General features: G+C 39.6%; 1 protein-coding gene and 1 pseudogene across 1 annotated transcript in view; both read left to right on the top strand.

Annotated features, from left to right (window-relative positions):
* The window catches only part of FAM189A2 (family with sequence similarity 189, member A2), a gene marked incomplete at its 5' end in the record, with an annotated part of 97,567 nt that overhangs the window by 27,391 nt on the left and 57,708 nt on the right, over positions 1-12,468 (top strand). The window lies entirely within an intron of this gene.
* Positions 7,286-9,842, top strand: LOC102848044 (annotated as a pseudogene).

Raw genomic sequence — 12,468 nt, 5'->3', positions numbered from 1 at the left:
AGCAACATGTTGTTTTTGTTGTGTGCTGTCAAGTCTGAATCAACTCATAACTGACTGCCAGAAGGTTTTCAAAGGCAGGTTGCCCATCCTCCCATGGACCAGGTGGTGGATTTGAGTTGCTTGCCTTTGGGATTGCAGCACAGCTTCTTACCAAGAGGCCACCAGAGGTCTCTTGTCAGATTAGAGAAATCAAATATATTCCTAGACAAATAGGGAGTGATAGAAAAGTGCTAAGAGTGTATCCTGTCAAAGGCAGAAACTTGAGAAATCTAGAGAAACAGTGCATTTTCCATTAAATTCCAGCTCTCGTGGGTTCATGATAGTTGTGTAATTTGGCACATAATGCTTAACTTCTATCAACATGATTTGTAAACTTTCACTCAAATCACAACAACAATGAAGAGACTTAATTTCTCTTAGAATATATATTAAAATTGTTTGTTGTTTTTATGTGCTGTCGAGTCACTTGCAACTCATAGTGATGCTATTGTACAGCTCTGAACCAACCCTGCTCTATCCTGAACCAACCTCATTGTCTCTGACACACTCTGTTACCCGAGTCACTGAGTCAGTCCATCTCATTGGTGGTCTTCCTCTGCTGCACTGTCCCTCCCCTCTTCCAAGCGTGATTTCCCTCTCCAAGGACAGGTCCTTTCTTGCAACATGCCCAAAGTATGCTAGATTTATATATATGTGTGTGTGTGTGTATTTGTACATGCCCATACAGACATATATAAAACATACTATACTCATTTTTTCCATCCTTTGTTGGGCACGGACCCATTCTCATGTTTTATGATTCTTTAACATTCTGTTTTCATTAGCCTTCTTACTGTTATTGTTATTATGTGCTGTCCAATTGACTCTTGTCCCATAGTAACCTCACTTAGAATAGAGTGTTAAACAGTCTTTTATTAAAATCATCCTCAAAGTCATTATCCTAATTAAGCCTCTGTGTGTGTCTCCCAGAACCTACTCATGCTTACACATCCCAGAAAGAGTTATTTAAAACTAATAACTGTTCCTGGTGATAGTATTCCTGGGGTTTGTATCCATCTTGCAAACAGTGAAGGATTTGTATCAGTGTATTCCCTGCTTTTGGGTGTGTTTTCAGTTTTGACTGAAGCTTGAGTGGGACAGTTGCTTGCAGTTGGTGTGAGCTGATTGGATTTAGCCTTGTATAGAGGGGTGTGGATGGGTGGGGTAGGGTGTTAATCATAGAACTGTACAATTCCATGAGTGAGTGGGATGAAGGAAATGGGAAGGATCTTTTGTGTAAAACAATGTATTACAACTTTGTAAATAAATCAGAATAAAATAACACACACACAAAACATTTGGGCCATTTCTCCTGTGGCCCTCAGGCCTGCTTTTAATTGTTTTTGGTCAACTATTCTTCTAAGTAGTATAGCACTGGTTTGTCAATTTGCTGTACACAGGTAACTCATGGTTGCTGTAATGGTAAACACTATGACACTGATGTGTCAAATGTGGACCAGTGTTTGATGGAGCTCTCAAATTAAAACAAGCTTGGAAGCAGAGTGGCATCCATTTCTGAAACAGCTTGTCTCTGGAAACTCTATGAACTTAGAGAAATAATGAAAGTTATATGTGTTCAGGACTTATTTATTTATTCATTCATTCATTCATTTATTTATTTATTTTTGTGTTCAGGACTTTTGTTCATAAGGTTGCTGTGAGTCCTCCATGACTCAACAACACTTAACAACAACATTCTCTGCTTGAGAAAGTAGAGGATCAGTGAAAAAAGGAAGACACTCAACAAAGTATATTGACAGAGTGAGCACAATGGTGGGCTTGAGCTTGGTGGGGATTAGCAGATGTGCAGGTTAGGGTGAGGTTTGGATCTTTGTACAGAGACTCGATTTGGGTCACAGTCCAGTTGATTGCTTCCCTTCTTCTTAAATATTTTTGTTTCCGCTCTTGCATTCTTTACCACTTTAAATTATATTGTAAATGTTGGGTTTGTAGACTTTGGATACTGTCTGTTTTTTTTTTTTTTTTAATACTGTCTTTTGGCTCCATTTTTGTAAGATGAAGAAGTTAGCTTGACTTCTTTTCCTTCCCACCTCCCAATTTTTGACAATGATAATGCTTTTCTAGAAAAAGTACTTTAACTTTCACATTTAAGTTTTAGGAGTCAGTCTTTTTTTTTACGAATTATTTCCAAAACATGAAAATTGATTGGTAGCATTTATGATGTTTTCACTATGGAAATGTCACTGTTATAGGATGTTAAACTTGGCAGATTTATTTCCAGGTCCTTGCGAGGGTTTCAACAGTAGCCAGCAGCTGTTCCCACATTCCAGTATGTGTCAGACTAAGCAAGACTTGCAGGGCTAGAGGGTGGAAACCAGTGTTGAACCCTGGGCCATCCCCCGGCCTATAAAAAGAGTAGGGATTAAAGAGACAAATGTTTGGGAGAAGTTACTGAATTTATGTGGCATTTTGAATTCCAACCTAGAGTCCAACTCAGAGTGACCCTCCTTTGAATTTCCAAGACTGAAAATCCTTGTGGGCAGAGAGTACCCATCTTTCTCCTGTAGAGTAGCTGGTGGATTAGAACTGCCAACCTTTTGCCATGATAAATCCTTGGAGAACGAGGTGATCAGGGAGAAGCATTTGCAGAACTTAGCAGTTAATGACCACATTGGACTGGCATTAGGCACAGGCCAGAGGAAGCTAGAGAGCTTCTTGGAGCATCATGTGGCCTTAGAAAGAGGGTGCAGTTGGAAGGTAACTATTTTCACGTACTGAGTTGACCAGCTTGATCCTCCAAGAAAAGAGCAGACCGAGCATCAGCTTAGATCCTGCCGTGAGGGTCCCATGGAGAAAGGAGACCCCAGTAGGAAGAAGCCCTCTAGGGCTGCATTACTGGATGTCCAGTCAAGACACCTGCAGGCTCAGCAATAAAATATTTCCAGGGACCAGCAAAAGCCTTATTTGGGAGAAGGTAAACGCTTGACAAGACAGGACAATACCACTCAAGGGAAACTCTCCCTGCCCATTACCTTTTCTACCAACATGGCAGAAGCTCCCTCCTCTGCAAGGTGGCAGAGCTGGGCAGAGGTGTCTTCAGGCGAAGTGGAGAGAAGAAATGAGGAAATAGAGAAGACTAGAGCCATTCACTCACAGTTGCCTCTATAGGTTTGCTCCTTGTAAGGAATCTGCTCTGAGAAAGAGCAGTGTTAAAGTTAAACAAGACGCTGAGTTTTGACTGGCACACAAGTATGGACATTCTCATTGCTGAAATGAGACTTAAGTGTGATAAATGGTTTTTAAAAAATATTATTTTGACTGGAGAAGTTTGGAGCCAGTCCCAAATTTCATGGAAGAAATTAGGAAGAACTAGCTGTACAAAGTGGGCTTGGACAACACGAGGGAAAACCGTGAAGTGGATTTCTTTTGAAGTTCCAGAGTCCTGTTTGTTGAAGGGATCTGTTACTCCATTTACTGCAGCACCTGGAAGAATGACAGGACTGAGGAGGAAGGAGCTGAGATCCCATGTTGCTTAGAGAAAGGCTGGTGCCAGGTCTGCCTGACTGGGAAGCAGTTCACATGTATTGCTCTTTCCTGTTCTCTGTCATTTGCTCAGTATCATGTGATGTTATGTTTGCTTCATATTTGAACTTTGACTTTGGTTTCATGTTTTCCTTCAGTGTCTAAGTGACACTCTTGTTCTTAAGACATTATATGTTTCTTTAAAATTGTGATTTTAATGAAGTTTACAGAATAGATTTTCATTCATTCATTGTTGCACAATTTCTTCCCTCCCTTCACCCCTCTCTCAGTCTACTTTACAATGCACCACATATTCTGGACTGTTGTCATACAAGTAATGCCTAATTTCATATTTATTTTAAATGGTTCTTTCAATGCAGTTTTCATTATCTGTCCCCTCTTTTTTTTTTTTTTTAGTTTCCCCCTAACCCCTCACGTCAATCTTGTTTTATAACAGTGGTGTTATAAAGAGTACATACTGTTTATATAACTGTTATACAATAATATTTATCCTTTTGTGACTGAGGTACTTCACTCAGTCCTCCATAGTTACCCATGTTGTATAATGTTTAAGAGTTCTTTGGTTTTTGGTGCTGTATAGTATCCATTATGTGAATATACCGTCATTTTCTGTCTATTCATTTGTTGATGAGCATTTGGATTCCTTCCATCTCTTTGCTATTTTAAATAATGCAACAATAAGCATGGCTGTGCATAAGTCTGATTAGATGACAGCTGTGGTTTCTTTAGCTTATATTCCTAGTAGTGCAATTGCTGGGCCAAATGGTATTTTTATTTCCAACTTTTTGAGAAAGTGCCAGACCACCTTTAATAGTGGTTGTACTAATTTACACTCCCACCAGCAGTGACTTAAGAGTTCCAATCTCTCCACAACCTCGCCAGCATTTGTTATTTGCTGCTTTGCTGAACTTTACTATTGTTGCTGGGGTGAGATGATATTTCATAGTTGTGAGAAAAAACACATTTCTTCATGTGTTTGCCATTTGAATGTCTTCTTGGGTGAAGTGTCTGTTCATATCCTGTGCCCATTTTGTGATTGTGTTGTTTATCTTTTTCTTGTTGAGGTGCTGGAGTGTTCTATAAATTTTAGATATGACATATCAAATATGTCATTGCCAAATATTTTTCCCAGTCTGTGGGTTTCATTTTTGCCTTGTTGAAGTTTTTTGATGTGCATAGGGATTTGATTCTTTGAAGGTTGCATTCATCTGTTTTATTCTGTTCTGGTTGTAGGGTTTTTATGCTACTTGGAATACTGTTCATACTGTTGATTAGGGCTTCTAGAGTTCTTCCAAGATTGACTCTGATGAAGTTTATAGTCTTTGGCTTTACTACTCAGTCCTTGATCCATCTTGAGTTAGTTTTTGTGTATGGTGTAAGGTGTGGGTCTTGCCTCAGTTTTCTACAGATGGTTTTCCAATTTTGCCAATACCGCTTAAAGAGGCTGTCATTTCCCCACTTAACTGATTTTGACTTGACAAAAATCAGTTGACCATAGGTATATGAGCTGATTTCTGGTTTTTAGTTATATTCCATGGATCTGTGTGTTAGTCACTGTACCAGTACCACACTGTCTTGACTGCCATGGCTGTGTAGTAGGATTTGAGATCAGGGAGTGAGATGCTCCCATCTTGCTTCTCTTTTCAGGAGTGCTTTTCTTATTCAGGATCTCTTCCCATTCCAGATGAAACTGGAAATTGCCTTTTCCATCTCGTTGAAGAATGGAATTGGTATTTGTATTGGGATTGCTTTGAACTTGTAGATTGCCTTTGGTAGAATAGTCATTTTCAAAATATTGAGTCTTCCTATCCATGAGCAAGGTATATTTTTCCATTTCTCCAGGTCTCTGTTTGTTTCTTGTGGTAATGTTTTGTAATTTTCATTGAATAGGTCTTTTGTGTCAATAGTTAGATTTACTCCCAAGTCTTTAATCTTGTAATTAGCTATTGTGGTGGGTATTGTTTTTCTCAGCTCTATTTCTGTGTTCTTTGTCATTGTAGAGAAATCCCATTGATTTTTTTGTATATTGATCTTATATCTTGCCACTTTGCTGAATTGGTTGACTATGTATGTCCAGTAGTTTTCTTTCCTGAGTCTTTAGGGTTTTCTAAGTATACTATCATATCATCCACATATCGAGATAATTTTACCTCCTCTTTACCAGTTTGGGTACCTCTTATTTCCTTCTCTTGTCTTATGGCTCTGTCCAAGACTTCTAATACAATATTGAACAGGAGAGGTGATAATGGGCATCTTTGCCTAGTTCCTATTCTCAAAGGGAATGGCTTTAATCTCTCTCTATTGAAAACAATGTTGGCTCTTGCTTTTGCATATATACTTTTCACTATGTTGAAGAAATTCTCCTCTATCCCTATTTTGTTGAGTGTTTTAATCAGGAAAGGGTGTTGGATCTTGTCAAAGGCTTTTTCTGCATCAGTTGATAAGATCATGTGGTTCTTGTTCTTTGCTTTGTTAATGTGATGAATCACATTGATTGTTTTTCTTATTTGCATACCTGTTATGAATCCCACTTGGTTATGGTATTTTTTTCATGTACTCTTGGATTTTATTGGCCAAGATGTTATTGAAGATTTTTGCATCTGTGTTTATGAGAGATATTGGCTTACAGTTTTCTATTTTGGTGGTGTCTTTACCTGACTTTGGTATCAAGGATATGTTTGCTTCATAGAATGAGTCTGGGAGAATTCTAGCATTTTTTATTTTCTGAAATACTTTATGTAGAATTGGTGACAGGTCTTCTCTGAATGCCCAGCTAATCCAGGGGCTTTTTTTGTTGTTGGAAGTTGTTTTATTACCTTAAAACATTATATGTTTTTATGACATCTAGCTTCTTTTAAAAGAATAGCTTTGCTAAGATATACATGGTTGTTGTTATGTGCTGACCTGGAACTGACGCCTAGCTGACCTTCTAGTGGGTTTTCAGAGGAAGTAAACCACTTGAAGGAGATTGCATATCTTTCTCCCTTAGAGCAGCTGGTGGATTTGAACAGCCTACCTTTGGATTGGCAGTGTTAAGTCTTAACCACCAGGCCAACAAGGTTTTTTATTAAGATATAGCATATCTTAATTATTAAGATATATACCATTCCACATAAAAGTCACTCGTTTAAAGTATACAGTTGAATGGTTTTTAATATGTTTATAGAGTTGTTTAAGTATCACTGCTATCAATTGTAGAAAATTTTCATTACACCAAAAAAATCTCTGTAGTCATTAGAAGTCAGTTCCCCCATGGTGGACAGTGTTTGGTGGCACACCCCGAATAAAACAAGCTTGGAAGCAGGAGTGGCATCTACTTCCGTAATAGCTTGTCTCCAGAAACCCTATGAACCTGGAGAAAGGATGAAAGTCACACAAGTGTTGAGGACTTTCGTTCATAAGGTCATTATGAGTCGCTTATGACTCGACAACAACAGCGTAGATGAATCTATTCTGGACATTTTAGAAAAGTGAAATCATGCAATATAAGGTTGTCTGGAACAGATGTCTTAGTATTGTGTTTTCAAAGCTTATCCATATTGTAGCATGCATCATTATCTTTTCCTTTGTGTGTGTGTGGTTGAAAATACTCTGTTATCTAGATGGGCCACATTTTATTTGTTCATTTATTAGTGAATGGGCATTTGAGTCATTTTTTGCTTTTTGGTTGTGATGAAAAAGGGTTATATGAACATTTGTGTGTAAGTTTTTATGTGTATGTGTTCTTATTTTCCTTAAATACATGATTAGGAGTGACAAAGGCCAGGTTTATGACCAGCAGACTTTCGAGGCCAGCAGAGACTGTGAGGATGGTAAGGGATAGGATGATGTTCCATTTTTTATGTTCATAAGGTCACTACCAGTTGCAGCTGATTGGCCAACACCTAAAAACAACAAGTCTGTATTTAAGGTTTTGAGGAACACTTGTTATTCTCCAGGGGCGAGTCCAGTCCCTGCGGGCTGCCTGGGCCTAGGGCAGAGTTCCAGACCGCCGGCCCTTGTCCAGGTCGTACCCCACTATCAGGTCGTACCCCACGATCTCGTGTGCCCCACGACTCACGCGGGGCGCTCGCCAGGCCCTTCCGCGGGGCGGGATCCCGGATTCCCGGGGTCCCGCGCGCACCCCGGCCCGCGATGCCAGTCCTCCCGAGGAAAGTCACTGTCTGCGGTCGCCGCCACGGTAGATATTTGCAGGTACCATGATCAAATTTGGAAAGTTTTTAAAAAATGAAATAATGAAGCCCAAGTTAGACCAAAGAAGTGATACTGGTTAAGTGGAAGGGAACATCCAGCACTGGCGAATTTAACACCCTGCCACCCTTTAAATGTGTGGAGAAGTTTGGTGGGTCTGAAGAAATAGAGAAGAATCTGAAGAACTTATGATTGTAAACTTTTGAGATTAAGACCACCACCGATAAAGGAAAGTCCTCAGGAAAAAGATGGGGAGTCTCCTTCCGTATGATTTGCAGCCTGAGAAAACCCTCAGAGGACCAGTTATGAGTCAGTTCCAACTCCACGGCAATGAGGTGGTGGTGTGTTTGGGTTTGTTTGGTTTTTTTTAAAAGAGGGTGAGCAAGAATTACTGGCTTATCTTTGCCTTCTGTTAACAAATTCCAAGAAGAGAATTGAGTGTTTTAATCATAAGGTAAAAAACATTGAATCTAAAGAGAATTCTTTCTTCACATGAAAACAAGTAACAAATTGTGTTTATCTTTTCCTAAACATGAATCTGATAGCCTAGTGGATAAGAAGTGGCACTCCCAAACGAAAGGCAGGCTATTCAAACCCACTAGCTGTTCTGAAGAAGAAAGATAGGGAGTCTCATCCCATGCAGTTTACAGTCTCTGAAAATCCCCTGGAGGGTCATTTGTGAGTCTTCTCTGACTCAGTGACAATGAATTGAAACATGAAATGACTCAAATTTGAGTCATTTCAGAGATTCTCATGATTTAATAGTGGGATGTTTCTACATCTTGAAAGAAAAATAAAGATCTACTTTGGAATAGATGGATTTTTGCCACTTTCTATGAACTAAAGTAATTCAGTGTCTCTATTGGATTGTTTCTGCACTTCACGAACACGAGTTGAATCACTCAGACCTGAAAAACGCTCTGATACCAGTATCCATCAATACTTGGTCGATGAGCCCACCCTTTCTCCGGTACCTCCGTCCGCTGGAGCCAGTGAAGTCATAAGTTCCACTAGTGTTTCCCACTATGAACTTCAAGTGGAAATAGGAAGAGGATTTGACAACTTGACTTCTATCCATCTTGCAAGGCACACTCCTACAGAATCACTGGTGACTGTAAAAATTACAAATCTGGAAGATTGCACAGAAGAACGTCTAAAAGCTTTACAGAAATCAGTGATTCTATCTCACTTCTTCCGGCATCCCAATATTACAACTTACTGGACAGTTTTCACTGTTGGCAGCTGGCTTTAGGTTATTTCTCCATTTATGGCGTATGGATCAGCAAGTCACCACTTGAAGACTTACTTTCCTGCAGGGATGAGTGAAACTTTAGTAAGAAACATTCTCTTTGGAGCAGTGAGGGGGTTTAACTATCTCCATCAAAATGGCTATATTCACAGGAGTATTAAAGCCAGCCATATCCTCATTTCTGGTGATGGCCTAGTGACCCTCTCTGGCCTTTCCCATCTGCATAGTTTGGTTAAGCATGGACAGAGGCATAGGGCTGTGTATGATTTCCCACAGTTCAGCACGTCAGTGCAGCCGTGGCTGAGTCCAGAACCACTGAGACAGGATTTACATGGATATAATGTGAAGTCAGATATTTATAGTGTTGGGATTACAGCATGTGAATTAGCCAGTGGGCAGGTACCTTTCCAGGACATGCATAGAACTCAGATGCTGTTACAGAAATTGAAAGGTCCTCCTTATAGCCCATTGGATCTCAATATTTTCCCTCAATCAGAATCCAGAATGAAAAATTCCAGATCAGGTATAGACTCTGGGGTTGGAGAAAGCGTGCTGGTGTCCAGTGGCACCCGCACAGTGAACAGTGATAGACTGCAGACGCAGTCTTCAAAAACTTTCTCTCCTGTCTTCTTTAGCTTGGTGCAACTGTTTGCAACAGGATCCTGAGAAAATGCCATCAGCAAGTAGTTTATTATCCCATGTATTCTTTAAACAGATGAAAGACCAGAGTCAGGATTCGATACTTTAACTGCTGCCTCCTACTTATAACAAGCCATCAGTAGCAGTGCCTCCAGTGTTGCCTTGGACTGAGCCGGGATGTGTTTTTCCTGAAGAAAGAGACTGGAACTGGGAATTCTAGGACTGCTAAGTGATCTTATGTCCTATATACTTGACACTCTCTCCTTGCTGCTTTTTTCTTCTGTATTACTAGGTACAAATACCAGAATTGTACTTGAAAATACATTTGGTGCACTGGAGAACCTACCACTTTAAAGCGCTTCTATCCAGAGGGGCATGAGCTTCTAGGCCTCTCGGGTAGCTCAGAGTGCTGTCACAACTCTAGGGACACTTCTGAATTATTCGTGTCTTCTACTCTTGGAATTTTTCCCCCCAGGCTGTGACTTACTTCCCTCAATTTTTCATTATAGCTCTGAGCCAGTTAATTTCTTGAGCATTTTTCTGTCTTCAGGTGAATGAAACCTCAGAGGATAGTGCTTCCAAGTACACGTTTTTCTTCCAAATTCTCTAGCCTTTTTGATCAGCTGTTGTTACACCAACAGGCTAGTTTATCTTGGTACCCTTTTTAGTGGATGGGAAAATGTTTCTATTTCCTCAATACTATATATAGTAACATCAAACTGAGCCTCATATTAAATGATTCACTTGAAATACATAGAGAAGTTTTCATTTTCTTTTTTAAAAAGAGCCTATTTGAACTCACACTTTTCTATGTTATATAGCCTAAATTCATGCACTCAGTGGGAACTTAATAAAGATTTATTCAGTTGCAAAAAATATTATTCTCCAAACTGTTTGCATCAGTTTACATCTTCACCAAAAGTGTATCAGAGTTCTTGTTTCTCCATATTCTTGCCTACAGTTGTTATTGTCCGGTTTTTCTTTTCAGTTGCTGTCTCATTGTGGTTTTGAGTTGGGTTTTTCTAATGGCTAATAATTTTGAGTTTATTTGTGAGCTTCTCAACCATTTGTATACTTCCTTTGGGGAAATGTTTATTCAGATCCTTTGGCTATTTTTAAATAGGGTTATTTGTCTTTTTAAGTACAACCCCTTATCAGATATATATTGTTATGTTCTGTGGAGTCTGAACAGATTCTGAGCCAAGCTTCTAGCAGATTTTCAGAGGCTATAAATCACACAGAGGGGAACTGCCCATCTTTCTCCCACAGAGCATGTGGTAGATTTGAACTGGCTGTCTTTGGATTGGCTGCACAACTCCTTACCCACTAGGCTTTCACAGCTACACATATTGCTTGCAAATATGTTTTCCTATTTTGTGTTGATTTTTCACTTCCTAGACGGTGTCTTCTAAGCACAGATATTTTGATGAAGCCCAAGTTTATATATCTATTTTCCCCCCTTTTTCCCCATTTTGGGTTTTAGTTGCATATTTAAGAAGATTTTTCTTAATCCAAAGACCTGAAGATTTACTGTATTTTCTTTGAAGAGTTTTATAATTTTAACTCTTACAGGTAGAGTCTTGAGATTCTTCTCAAGAGATGTGATTTTTGTAACTAGTGTTAAATAAGCTAATTCTAACTTGCTGTGTAGCATTGAGAAATGAACAATGGAGCAGGAGCCAGAAGCAAAGAAAGAAAGAAAATGTGAGTCATACAGAGAAAAGGACAAATGAATGATGGAATAAGAAAAGTGGTTTTGTCACTTAATTCCCAGGAGTCATAGCAGTTGGGTTCCTGACCCTTTGACCTTGTTAGAACATAAATCTCATGTGTCTCATGAACTTCTGGCATTTTCTCTTGAGAGTCTCATTAAGGTATTTTCCTCCTGTTCTTGGCACCGTCCTGGTGTGACTGTGTTAACTGAGGGATGGTGAAGGGGCATTGGGGCCAACACGGGCTGAGAGTGTCCCTCTCTGATTGCTCAGCCCATAAGAAGTCAGTTTGCTGGAAAATGAGCGCTGCCAAAAGGGAGCGCTGGCCGACTGAGGATGTGCACAGGAACGGGGAAGGAACCACTGGTAGGACGGGCTTTTAGTTTTACAAGCAAGGAGCCTGAAAATGCTCTGAGATTCATGCATTTTCACCAGGAACAAGAAGCTCTCCTTTCAACTGTGACCCAAACTGATGGAAGTTTGTGTTTCACTTGTGTAGAAAATGGAAGAGGCCTTTCACAGTTATGAAAAGAGAAATGGGAAAGAGGTGCTTTTATTATATTTTAAACGCTTCATAAAAGGAAAATCAGGAGAGAGTCATAATATGTGTTAATCCTAAACCTCTTTGAGAGGAATGGGAGGCAGCTGGTTCTGTTAGCAGCAATAAGCCTGTGTTTGGCCCTTGGCAAGAAATGGTCTAGATGTTTGTCAATTATTTGCCAACTTCCCTGAGGATGTTTAAAGGGTGTTGTGGGGTAAAGAATTCCTTTAACACAAGTAAGTTGGCCTTTGTTCTTGGTTCTTAGGAGATAATTCTAAACCATTGGGATTTCAGAGTTTTTAAAGTGCCTTTATGGTTTGAAAGGAGCTCTGGTTGCACAATGGCTAAAGCATTTGGCCATGAATTGAAAATTTGTTGACCTGCTCTTACCAGCCCCTTCCGGAGAGGAAGATGTGACAGTGTGTCTATGAAGGTTTACAGCCTTGGAAACTCTATCCTGAACTGAGACTATGTATTTCTGAGGATGTGGATGGTTAGATTCCAAACATGACTACCATTTTTCTTGTTTCAGTGGGAAAATGTTATAAGACCCTGGTGTTTTGCTCTTACATCCTCTTATTCACCACCTCTTT

The sequence above is a fragment of the Elephantulus edwardii genome, unplaced genomic scaffold (assembly GCF_000299155.1).
Source record: "Elephantulus edwardii isolate Elephantulus edwardi_28Jun2011 unplaced genomic scaffold, EleEdw1.0 scaffold00141, whole genome shotgun sequence".
Taxonomy (NCBI): domain Eukaryota; kingdom Metazoa; phylum Chordata; class Mammalia; order Macroscelidea; family Macroscelididae; genus Elephantulus; species Elephantulus edwardii.
Note: the sequence above shows the minus strand (reverse complement) of the source record. Positions and strands in the feature narration are given on the sequence as shown.